The sequence below is a fragment of the Podarcis tiliguerta genome (assembly GCF_965153285.1).
Source record: "Podarcis tiliguerta genome assembly, chromosome: 7".
Classification (NCBI taxonomy): Eukaryota; Metazoa; Chordata; class Lepidosauria; order Squamata; family Lacertidae; genus Podarcis; species Podarcis tiliguerta.
Window position 1 is genome coordinate 29780146 of NC_139540.1, and position 13334 is coordinate 29793479.

Here is a 13334-nt window from a genome sequence, read left to right on the forward strand (position 1 = left end):
GACCCTGCAGGTGTTGTTGGAAGAAGAAGAAGAAGCGGAGGAGGAGGAGGAGTTTGGATTTGATATGCCGCTTTATCACTACCCTAAGGAGTCTCAAAGCGGCTAACATTCTCCTTCCCTTCCTTCCCCACAACAAACACTCTGTGAGGTGAGTGGGGCTGAGAGACTTCAAAGAAGTGTGACTAGTCCAAAGTCACCCAGCAACTGCATGTGGAGGAGTGGAGATGCGAACCCAGTTCACCAGATTACGAGACTACCACTCTTAACCTCTACACCACACTGGCTCCCTAGTTGTTGGATCACAACTACCATCATACATTGACAATCCTGGCTGGGATGGATGGGAGATGGAGTCCAACAACAGGTTCCACATCCTTGCTATAGGCCTTTCTAAAAAACGTTTTCTTTTTTCTTGCACTTGTTAGAAGCAGACAACTCTAGGTATTTGGATTTTTGTAACCTAAAAGTGACAGCTGATTTGGTGCTCCTCTGACTGTCCTTAAAAGGCTGCCTTGGGATTGCCATTGCTTTTGGGCAAGCCATCCCCAAACCTGTTCTGCCCAAGCCTTATAAGATTCTTACTCAAACAGTTATGCCCAGACCCTATCAGTAGCATAAGGAGGCTTAACAGGCCCAATGCAATCCATAAAAGACAGAATTTAATGTTTCATGTTCAGTTCAGCCAACAAAGACACCAAGAATAAATGTTAATGAGCTTTATTAAAGAATATGAGGAATGTCAGGATACACCAAATTCAGGTTTAACAAAATATAATAAAGAAAAGAAATACAAAAAAAAAATTGTCTGCAACTTTCCTGTCAAAGACACCTTTATTTTATTTATGCTCATTCAACAAAAAATAGGAAATGTATATATAAACTGTTTTCATAAACAGTATTAGAAGCAGCCTTGCTGGTTTTATTGAAAGCTGTTACGTGTAAAATGAAAAATAATATTATATATATATATATATATCCATTTTAATTGTTCAGAGCAAGAATCCCTTAATCAGGAAGTCTTATTTTCATTCTAATTTCATTTTTCATTTTCATTTCACTTATTTTCATTCCAATCTGTATTTGCCACATTCAGTGCGGCTTCTGATCCACTGCATTTTGCTTTCGACTGAACACTACACTATTTGTCTTGCTGTCTGCTATTTAACATAAGTTAAACGACTTACGTAAATATTTCTGTAAATTACATTTATTTCAATGGAAAGGAAATGCCAGAGCAATGTAAACAAAAGTAATTAATTCGATATCATTTGCAGACTTACAAAATACAGCAATGATGTGAACCAATACGGATTGTATTTGCTCAAATGATTTCTATTCCTCACCACAGACAAACAGCAATTTCTACTGCAGCAATTTCTACTTCCTTTCCCATTTCTGTCTGAATTCGCTGACATCCCTAGTTCTAAGCTGCCTTTTAAAAAAGCCTTCCTTAGACCCCCAACGATATAAGTACCGAGAAGACCAAATCTCCCTTTTCAGGCAATTCCTTGGTTGTTCAGTCATTTTCAGGTAATTCGAACGTGTGCTGAGCAGGAAGAGCAAACAGTCTCTCCTGTGTTGTGTTTTTTTGAGGGGGTGTTTACTAAGACCTTTTGTGAGCACCATCGAAAATATTGCTGAACCCACTGCCTACATTGGCACCTCCTGATTAAAAATGTATTTTTACCATTTTCAGCTTCAGTTTGTACATTTCTTAACTACTGTTAAATATGCTCTGTTCAGTACTTTGAATTCCACTTGGTCTACAACCCGGTCAAATAAAATTCCTTGCACTCTATATGGGCTTGAAACCAGATAACCTGAGCTTGATTCCTTTGTGGCTCAGGCTATTTAGTCTGAGTGGTTTTTAGTCCTCATGCTACGAAATGGAGAATATGCATGGAATGTAGATCCAAAAAGAATGTGGTTGGAGCTCTCAAGGGTGGTAGGAAGACCACAAAAAGCATTGTTAAAGAACAAAACTACAACTATCTCTTCCTATGGTTTTCTTTTTGAAGAGCCACTTAGGTAACTAAAAAGAGCCAGGAAAGGGTAGCCTCTTTCTGACTGTATTTATTTTACAATATCTGTGCACCATGTTCAACCTTAATTGTTACTGGAGCAATTCGCAATAATGAAATCAGATTTATAGGCAGATGGTGTCGCCTTCATAAAAAGGGAACCAGATCTCATGGGTGTCAGGAGTGCATGCAGGAGCCAGTCCCTGTGACCAGTAGGGCTCCGCAGGACTGGGGCTTTCCTAGGTTTGTTCTGAAGAGGCAAGGCGCGGCCGCACAGGTGAGGCGGATTAGTAACTCACAGCACCTGGTGGCAAGAGCATTTCCCTTTACCTCTTTGCCACAGCAACACGCTTCCTGCCTTGCTGTGAACAATGGGATGTTGATTGTATCAATGATATAATGACTCCTGGCTCTACTACAGTGGTACCTTGGGTTTCATATACTTCAGGTTACATACGCTTCAGGTTACAGACCCCACTAACCCAGAAATAGTACCTCAGGTTAAGATCTTTGCTTCAGGATGAGAACAGAAATCGTGCAGTGGCGGCGCAGCAGAAGGAGGCCCCATTAGCTAAAGTGGTTCTTCAGGTTAAGAACGGTTTCAGGTTAAGAATGGACCTCCGGAACGAATTAAGTACTTAACCCGAGGTACCACTGTACACATAAAGACTTTGATATTTTGTATCAAAATTATTAAGAGTACTTCTGCATGACAAACAGATCTAAAATTTAAGCATAGTCCCAAACACCCAGGTTCCTAATTCAAAGAGTGACACCTTTCCCTACATCCTTTCCAGGAAAACTCTGGCCCAGAAACACAGTATATTTGGGAGCAGTGAAGCTACCACTTGAAGCAGATGCAAGGCTCCTTTTTTTTGGTTTAAGAATAAGAGAGACAGAAAGAGAGAGTGAAAGAGAAAGAGAAACTGAGGAGGGAAACCATTTGCCACAGTGTATTTAAGTTAGAACAAAAAAGATTTAAATTCATACACTGAACACAAACTTCAGGGAATGTTTTATGAAATTCAGCTGGATTGAATGAATGCTTTTTGGCCCAGTACTAGTTGTGGTGGCATATTTTTAAAGTAATTTACATTAGTGATAGGGAACAGCTTGTTTCTGTGCCAAATCTAGCCAGTGGCATGTTCCTGTGTTCCGTACTTCTGCATACCTTGGGTTTCCCTAAGCCAGAAGATACCTCTCAGGTAGGCTACAAACCCCTAAACTTCACAAAATAAGTGACAATAATATCACACCTAACACCACAATTCTATAGGTCTGCTCTTTTCTATTCACATTTCACATTTCAGAGGGGCTTACTCCCAAAATTATTAAGAGTACTTCTGAATGACAAACAGATATAGAATTTAAGCACAAAGTCCCAAATACCTAGGTTCCTAATTCAAAGAGTGACACGTTGACCTATGAATTTCCCCAGTCTGGCAACTGAAATGAAGCCAATCAAATAATAACAAACACAATGAACAAATCTTGTGTAGCGAAACACTAATATACCTAAAATATCAATAGCAGTTAAAATAATTATGGCTACAATTGAACCAAGAGTAGGTAACACCAATTAAAAGAAATACCTAAACACGAACTTTCCTTTCCTTTGGCATTCAGCACGAGTATCTTGTGTAAGTTCTAACAAGTTTAAGTTCTAAGCACTGAAAACAAGATTGACAATTCAAAAACCTTGTAATATCTTGGAACAATTGTGTTAAACCCTTCTAAAACAAAAAAAAGTATTTTTGCGGGGAGGGGGTGGGAAAATTACCCTGTGGTAATTTAAAACTTTACTCAGAAGGGCAATGAGTTCAGAATTAATTCAACCAGCAAAACTCTTTGGTCTTTGCATGTGAAGAGAGCTTCCTGTTTTAACCAATCACATGCCATATTTTTTACAATGAATTGCATCAAAAGGAAGAGAAAGAAAGGGAAAAAAACATTTACTGTAACTGGATTTCATAATTGAGGAACTTCTTTAACTGTGAATTTTAGAATAATTGGTTAAGCAATATACAGACTATTGTTGCACTGTCTGGTGCCTTCATTATATGATTTGATACAATGGCTGCATTCTACTTTATCTATTGGAGTGGATTTTATTTATTGAATTTACACCCCACCTTTTTTCTCCAATACATGGGTTTTTTTCTCCATACATTGAGTCGGCCCCTCCTCATTTAATTCCCGCAACAAACCTGTGAGGTAGGTTAAGCTGAGAAGCAGTGATTGCCCCATGAGTTTTATGGCCAAGTGGACATTTGAACCTTGGTCTCTTAGGTCTAGTTTAATTTACTTGGGAGATGTTTACTATTGTATTTTGATTTGTGCTTGGTATCTGTAACCCACCACATGGCCCACAGCCCTCTGAGAGGCTAATGAATTAGAAACAATATCAAATTCAATATTGAATACTAGAACCACCACCAACACCAACAAAAACACCAAAGGGCACATAGTAGAACCAATAAATCTGGCTACATCCCTGCCCCATTTCCCCCTATGAATGCTTGCTAGAACACAAATGTGAGAAGGGCATTAGCTTGCTGGACTGCCCCACAGTTGCAAAATGATGGTATTACTGCATGGAAACCCCTAATTTCCACATTTATGTTTGTTAGTGTTTAGGGCCTGTCCCCTATCCACAAGTGCTCAAGAAAGGCAATGGTCGAAGGCTTGGTGTCTGAGTTTGATTTTTTCTTCTTCTCTCCCTATCCGTTTCCCCTTGTATGTCATGTATTGGGGGACAGAAAGAGAAAGAGAGAGAGAGAGAGAGAGAGAATGAATGAATGAATGAATGAATGATTGCCTGCGAGCAGCAACTGTCTTGTTTTCATTGATTCTACATAAGCCACTGAGAGAACCTTCTTGGCTGAAGAGTAGGGTACAAATGCAATAGATAGAGTGCTGAACTTGTCGACACTATTACAGTGAAGGCACAACATGATCCATGCGCACATCTGCAGGAAAGTGCAACGTGTTTATGCACAGAGAACTATACTTTCAGAGTGCCCTTGCAATAGAAAAGCTTCCCCTCTCTCTGTTTACATCCCACCCATCACAATGACAGGCATTTCAAAAGAAAAATATATAAAAGCTGTCTCTGTTTAATTACATGTTAGGATGACCAAGTAATCGAACCTTGGGCAGCTCTACTCCATGACTCTCATGGCTGTAGGTTTTGTAGGACAAAAAAAAACCACACTGCAATGGACAAGATTGTTGAAAGAGAGGCTAAAAGTGGCTGGGGGGGGGGGGAGAAGCAGACCATACCTTCATAATGAGGTACTCCAAAAAGGCACTATAAAAACTTTTTATTTGCAAAAGCATTGCATTATGCATATTGCATTATGCTTTGGGTATTCTGAAGGCATTATACTGTTCATCAGCGTCAGCTAGAAAACAACTATTTAAAATCAACATACTGTGCATTTTGCACTGTATGTAACAGACTGTATAAATTTCAAACTGCATAACACATTTTTATAAATGTAAAAGATGCCCAACAGAATTTCACTAGAAACAGATATCAAAGTTATTGAAAGCAAACATGCTCTAGATGTTGATTGCTGCAAGAGTAACTTCCAGATGAAGTGTCTATCATGCAACTACTCCTGGTTTGTTTTCACAACATTTGCGTGGTTTATTTGTTGCCATGACATGGATTTTTATCCAGCACTTCTGCCTCTTCCCTTACCACAAAAGTCCTTTTTTTAAAAAAGATGTGTATTTGTTTCACAAGAGTGCTATAGTACCTTTGCCTCTTGCAATGTACCTGCTTTATCTGCATTCTTACTGTACCAAGGACATACAGTATACCATATTTCTAACTGAGTGGGAGATACACACAAAAGTGTGACAATCTGGAAATGACCCAGGACAGTTCTCACAAGTGGGTGCCACTGACTTTTTGCATGAGTGCAAGGGAGTTTTCTGCCCTCCTTTTCCATCCCTACACTCCCTCTACACTGGAGGAAAAACCAGAACAGATGGGGAAGGGCGGGGAGAAGAAAGGAAAACATTCAACTTCAACTCCCCCATTCCAATGTACCTATCAACCCCGACCCCAATTCACTGCCAATCCTCATCCCCTCATTCCCTAAACAGCTCGCCCCAATACACAGTTCCCCCTGTTGATGCTGCCACTGGTGATGGGATGGTGGCGATAAAGAGGAGAAAGTCTTTCACCCCTTCACCCCACCACCACCAGAAGGAAGCAGACGAAGGAGACTGACCCCCTGCCTGTCTTGCTCGTTCTGTTGGCCCCATCACATACCCCATCTCCCAAATCAACCAGTAGCAGCGACAGGGGGAGAGCAGGCGTGCTCGCAGAGCCCTCTCTGTGCAGATCCTATTGGCAGCCATACCAACTGCAGTGTGATGGAATTTTTCCTTACAAAAAGTAACATACAGAGATAAGCATCCATAATTAAAATTCACAATAACTAGGGGTGGGGAAGCTCCAGCCAGCAAACATAATCTGGGTCGGCACAGGCTCCAGTTTGGCCTACAAGGCCCACCTGCTCCATGTGATGGCGGGTGACAGGTGAAGATGAAGCTGCCAACATGCAGCTCTTGGGAGCCTCAGAAGGTCTTCCTGATGGTGTATTGGCAAGGGAAGGTTGTTGTCACTACCAATCAGTTGATGCTTGAAGGGCCTTGCAAAGAGACCTGTTTAACACCTAGAGGTTGCTGATGATCAGCTCACTACAACAAAGCACTGCACAGGGCTCTTTCTAAGTCCTGCATTGTGCTTACCATCCTTACCATCCTGACGTCCTTACCATCACGGAGACTTCAAAGCACCTCACTGCATGACATCTTTGTGACATCAGGAGACTGACACATGAGTGCCCGCCCCCACCTGTCATATTAGGCAAATGATGGATAGAGCTCTAGCCCACTGGTCGGATTCAGTCCCCCATTGCTACATTAAGTAAAAGGTAAAGGTAAAGGTACCCCTGCCCGTACGGGCCAGTCTTGACAGACTCTAGGGTTGTGCACCCATCTCACTCTAGAGGCCAAGGGCCAGCGCTGTCCGAAGACACTTCCGGGTCACGTGGCCAGCGTGACATCGCTGCTCTGGCGAGCCAGAGCCGCACACGGAAACGCCGTTTACCTTCCCGCTAGTAAGCGGTCCCTATTTATCTACTCGCACCCGAGAGTGCTTTCGAACTGCTAGGTTGGCAGGCGCTGGGACCGAACAGCAGGAGCGCACCCCGCCGCGGGGATTCGAACCGCCGACCTTTCGATCGGCAAGCCCTAGGCACTGAGGCTTTAACCCACAGCGCCACCCGCGTCCCTTGCTACATTAAAACAACACAGAAATTAAAACAGAAGAGAGATCAAGGGAATGCCTGTGTAAACATGTTTTTGTCCTCCATTTCAACAGGTTCGTTGAACGTGTGTGTATAAAGAAAGCAAAGCTCTGCTTAGCAATTATAAAATGTATTAAAATATTTAGCTATTTTTAGAATTCCACAGAACTTGATCATCTTCAATTTACTGTAAGAAATGTTTACGTATCAAAATATATGCAATACTTCCTTGTCACTGGTGTCATTCGATGCCTTATTTCACCATGTATATGACAGCTGATTTAGCAACAGAATGTATACCAACCCCAACTGTTTTTTTTGTTGGTTACTTTGACTACAATTCCGATGAAATCATATTTTTCCTCTGTTACTTTGACTACAAGTCCAATGAAATAATATTTAAACACAAAACTAATTTGTAAAAATAATCTGGCAGGACCTTGCAGATTTTGAAAACTGGTCTTAACAAGAAAGAAGTGTTACCTGTCTACTGCCCATTAATTAGTTAACATTATCCGGTCATTTATTAATGATTAAAGCTAGGGTTTTTTTTGCCCCTGATCCTGAATCTGGTTTGGTGTATATGTGGCACTAAGCAGAAATTTTGGGATTATTATTTATAGTTTTCGTTTTTAAAAAGTCTCAATACATGCAAAATATTTCCCCTGCTATTTTACTCAAAAGCAAATATCCACCATTTCACACATAGACATGACAAACATTTGTTATGAATAAATAGCAGGAAAAATTATTTCAGTTATCAAATAAGTTTTTTTAAAAAAAATAGAAGAATTCTTTAAATTTTTCAGTGTGGAAGCACCTGCTCTCTGAAATTCCAACTGCATTTATGTTTGGGATGGCACCTTTACTGTGATGCATTTTGTGTCTTCTAAAAACGTGTTTGTTCAGGCAAGATAATAATAATAATAATAATAATAATAATAATAATAATAATAATAATAATAATAATAATAATGGTGATGTTATTATTTATACTCTGTCCATCTAATAAGGTTTCCCCAGTCACTCTGGGCGGCTCCCAACAGAAAATTAACATCACAGTAAAACGTCAAACATTAAAAACTTCCCTAAACAGGGCTGCCTTCAGACGTCTTCTAAAAGTCAGATAGTAGTTTATTTCCTTGACATCTTTTGACACCTTGACAGCCTACCCAGACATGTAATTTTATTATGTACCCTTGCTTCAAAACGGCTGGTTTTACCTATGTTTTTGATCAATCATATATCTCCCCCCCCAAAAAAAAGTTTTATTTTATCATTGTGACTGTCAGGTGCCATTCAAAAATATTTTTTATTCACTCGTGTTCTTAACTGGGAGGGTAACTATGTGTCCTCTTTCTGTATGCTTTCTTTTAATTAGGGTGGGTAAGCTTTGCATGTGTTTTGGATGAGCCAAATTGTAGAGTTGCAAGGGACCCTGAGGATCACCTAGTCTAGCCCCAAGAAATGCAGGAATATGCAGCTCATAAGATTGTAAGAAGAGCCTGCACATGTTTGGGATGAATCATAGAATGATAGTCTAGTATGCTGTTTACAAGTTCCATGAGCTCTAGCATTAGGAGGGAGAAAAACTCTTCTCTATCTCGTATCCCTGCCTCTTCAGTGTCGGCTTTACGTATAAGCTAAACAAGCTATAGCTTAGGGCCCCACTCTCTTGGGGGCCACCCAAAAAAATTTAAAGGGGAAAAAACTGGATGTACATTTCCAAAATGTAAGTTCAAACATTACTTTGATAAAATACATATTTTATTATGTGCAAATGGCTTTAAATACCTATTAGGTCCATAAATTACAACATAGCATATATTCAACACAAAAAACAACGAGAATTTGTTGTTGACAAAGGACAGCTGGACATATAAAGGTCCCTATTACGTTCAGTAGCTGAGGGCCTCATCAAACCTAAATCCGATCCTGCTTCTTCTCTAAACTAAAAAGTCCCAAACGATGCAACCTTGATCATTTTGGCTTCTCGTTTCTGAACCTCGATACCACTTGAGGTCTTGTTTCACTGCTCTTTTTATGTTTTATTTTAACATACTTTTTTTTTTTAGTTATTTCAATTTTTTTTGTTTTGTTTTTACACTTCAGTGTGAGATGACAAATAAATATAACAAACAGCAGTAATATTTTAATAAATATTTCATGTTGTTTTACGTAAACTACTCAGAGGCTTTTGATGATTACGTGGTTTATTATATATTGTTAAATAAACCACAAAATCTACACTAATTTTCCCTTAAACATGAACTGACTGTGGTATAGGCAGCATCTAGGCTGCTTCATCTTTCATGAATGGAGTAGCTGTAGGTTGTTGTAGCAAAGTTGTTATAGCAAAGTTGTCCTTACCGTGTGTGCATGTGAAGGGAGATCCATTCATAAATTTCAACCCCTCTGCCCCTGCTTTAAAATGAGGAACCATGACTCGAAAATGAATGAATGAAATGAATGAAAAAGAGGAACAACGTGAAATGAGAAACAAAATGGTGTATGAGAATTCTCTAAAGAAAAGAAAAATAACTTCTATGAATATTTTTTAAAAGAGGGCCCATGAAGTTTTTAGGCTGCTATCCTATACAATCCAGAGGTACTTACTTTTGAGTAGGCATAAATTAGTTTATCCTAATTAGATTTTTTTCAAAGAAAAAAAAAAGGAAGGCAGAGTGCCTGTTTATGGATGGGCCTGTACTTTACATAACTAGAGGTGAATGCTGAGAAAGAAAGTGTATTTTCCTACAATCAGGCTTATGAAGCTGTTTCGTTTTACTGTGATTTGTGAGGCACCACAGTTGTCTCTGACAGCCATTCGACACTTTTACATACAGACCCAGAAGACAAGACATGCATGGTGAAAATAAAGGGCATTAATGATTATAAAGGACAGTTTAAAGGTTCCAATTTAGGCTCAGATCTGGAATGTCCCCCTGAATTCATGTTTGCAGACAGAATACGCACTCCTTCCCTAAACTGTGATATATACAGTATTGCTTTCCGGGGCGGGGCAAGAGGGAATGACACACAACATAATACGGTATGTCAATATGGAGACAGAACCAGCTTTATACATGTATTTTATCAAAGAGTCAAAGATTGTTCAAGACACCACAATCAACTATATCAGCCTTATTTGGTCCTCTTTCCAGCTACACTTAACTGCAAAAGAGATGACGATAGAAGCATTTACCAGTAAAACACAGAGCATTGGCTTTTATAGGAAACACCACCAAAAGATTGTGATTGGAACATGACTTCCTGTTTTGGAAAAGAACCCCCTTATGCTGTTGTTGTGCATATAATCTGTTGGGCACTGATTTTAGACTCCCCCCCCCCCAAAAAAAAATCAGTCCCGTCCCACTCCCAAGCCTGGTGCTTTATATTTCCAGGGATTTTTCCACCTTGTTTCATATGTTCAATAATAAAAATGAATGGATGCCTATAGTATTTGGGGCAAGTGTGCCAGTTGCAAAGTGGTAATGCTTTTCAAGTGATTGTCCCTGGCATGTAAATGAGAAAAACATGTACAGTATATTTCTCAAGTGAAATGCTTGTGGCATATTGGGACAAAAACATAGCACGAGGTACAATTTAGAAAAACCTTTGTTTACTAAATAAAAGTAAAATAAGCATGCTCAGTTAGATCACTCTCCAGAGCACCAGAATTTTTTCCATCTTACCATCTGCATTGGTATATCTGATGAATTGAAGCTGCACTTATGTAAACTTGCCTTTCTCACACTCCCTGCTCACCCTCCTCCACTGCTGAAATGCTGTTTCATCTAGGGCCAACGGCCAAACTCGGGCATGCCATAATTTAATAAGATATGAAGTATTTCAAAACACTTTCCTCTCATTACACAATTTTTGCTTTCTTTAAGTTCAACTAAAACGTTTTTTGTTAAGCAATTTATGTTCACAGAGAATAATCTTTCAGCAAAAGAGCATATCATAGTGAAGAGAACAACTCACTTCAGGAAGTAAATGGCCAATTCAGGAAGTAAAAGAAGTAAGTATTGCAGTATACTTTACTTACTGAGTACTGTTATGCTGGCCCTTAGAAAGAGAACACTGCAGAAAATATTTTGTTCTGCTATTTTTGGCAGCATGTATCCAGATTTCTCAGGGTTCAGCTATAATTGCTAACCTCTGAAATTTTAACTCTTAATAAAAAGCTTGGCTATTAGCATGTGGTTTTTGTATTTTCAAGCCCCAAACACAACTTTTTCTGTCTCCCTTCCCTCATCCTCCCTATGTATCAGTGGTGGCTAACCATTTTTGGTTCACCTTTGCCCAGTCCTCCGGGGACCACATGCCACAGGTGGGTGTGACCAAAAGTGGGTATGGCCATTTTTAATTGCATGCATTCATGCACGTACACATATATACAGGGCACAACTAGGTATGCGAGGATATATCAATTTCAGTTCCCTCCTGTTTTCATTCTTCCAAGTAAGTTCTCCACATTTTGCAGCTTAAAAAAAACCCCGAAAATTCATCAGCATTTTTATGAAACTCTGTCCTAAATAACACATTTTTAAAGGTAGTTGTGACGATCATACCCATTCATATTTACAGCTCACCAATAGGCTGCTTGATATATGCAAATTTTCTTTCAAGTATTGTACTCCTCAAGATAATGTTCTGGCAGAACCAAACGTCACTAGGTTACCTGCCTGCACTTTGGCACAAACCTTTAAAGCAAACAGATTAGCTGTTATCTGCAGAGTGGCACAGAATAGAAAGGGACCAAGGTGCACCCATGCCCAGGTTTGTCATCGCTGGGCTCCTGCCAGGTCCCACACCCCTGCAGAGGGGGCACTCTCAAGTCCAGCACCCCCTTGGTCACTCACTGCCTGTTCACCTTCCACTCTCAGGTCATGCACACAGTGCGAAGCATGAGGGGTAAGAGCAAACTAGGCTCAGAGGGAGAGTGCAAGTGGGAATTGGTGAGAAACTGAGTTCAGTTTGCATGGGAAGGTGAATTTACCTAATCTGCACTGCCCCAAATAACAAGGCAACCGAGGCACTGGGCATCCTTTGAAATTCAAACTTCCCTGAATTTTTACAATGTAGTTCTCTAGCCAAGAATTCAGAAGAAAAATGCACATGTAACCAGGCTAAACTCTGCATAAAAATGCATAGAAATGTGAAGACAACATACAAAATGCATTATATGGGGGGACTATAAAAGTCTATAGAAAAATATGCGGAACAAGGGGATATGCAGTAAAATGCTGGCGAATTTTCACGACTGTTCTTCTATTAATTGCAAACTGAGGTGCACAGGTGCAAAGTCTCTGGGGCCCTGAGTGCCCAAGTAACCACATTCCCCATGATGGGGCCAGGTATCCACAAATTTCGGTGCCAGGGCCATGCACGCTGCTTGGCACTCATGGTTGCAGAACCAAGTTGGAAATGGGGAGAACTGAATTTAAGACTGGAAAAAATGGGAAAGCAGGGAAACAGATTATCCAGTTACCAGAAGGCAATGGGAAAGAAGTGACTCCGGGGATCTTGCCCAAGGTCACCCTCACCCCACTCTTTGACCACGCCAGAGTACAACTCCATAAACCGAGGAACCTTCCCTAGACGGGAAGGCCAGCCCTTTCTTTCCCCTCCCACCAGCCTCTGCCCTCTTGGAAGCTTCTTGGTCTCAGGGAAAGAGCGAGGAGTTCGCCAAACCTCCAACAAAAAGAGAGCAGCGCCACCCCGGAGAAAGCTCTCTTTTTTTGCGCTTTCCATCTCTGGCAAATGACAGCCCGAGTTCCAAGCTCCGGCCCTCCCAGCCCCCTCGGAGAAAACCCCACCCAACCTGACACTCGCTGGCATCTCCATGAATGACTCCTTCCTTCCTTCCTTCCTTCCAGACGCCAAGCCCCAAGTTTCTTGGCTGCCTCCGCCGCAAGCGCTCCCATGGCGTTGCTGGGAGTGGAGACCCGCTTGATCCCACCTCCTCTGCCATTCAGCC

The 13334-nt window shown here is 40.7% G+C and overlaps 1 protein-coding gene and 1 long non-coding RNA gene across 6 annotated transcripts in view; both read right to left on the minus strand.

Moving 5' to 3' along the window:
- The window catches only part of LOC310682507 (uncharacterized protein), a 35471-nt gene that overhangs the window by 20058 nt on the left and 2079 nt on the right, over nucleotides 1-13334 (minus strand). The window contains exon 1 of one of the 5 annotated variants that reach the window (XR_014513926.1): nucleotides 13179-13322. The exons of the other annotated variants lie outside the window; for them this stretch is intronic. The gene's annotated coding sequence lies outside the window, so the exon portion shown is untranslated. Of the gene's footprint in view, nucleotides 1-13178; nucleotides 13323-13334 lie in introns of those variants that run through there. 5 annotated transcript variants of the gene reach the window in all.
- LOC310682676 lies at nucleotides 702-2563 on the minus strand. The gene is made up of 2 exons (XR_014514097.1): nucleotides 2034-2563; nucleotides 702-1988 (listed from the first exon to the last, which is right to left on the minus strand). It is a non-coding gene; the product is annotated as an uncharacterized lncRNA (long non-coding RNA).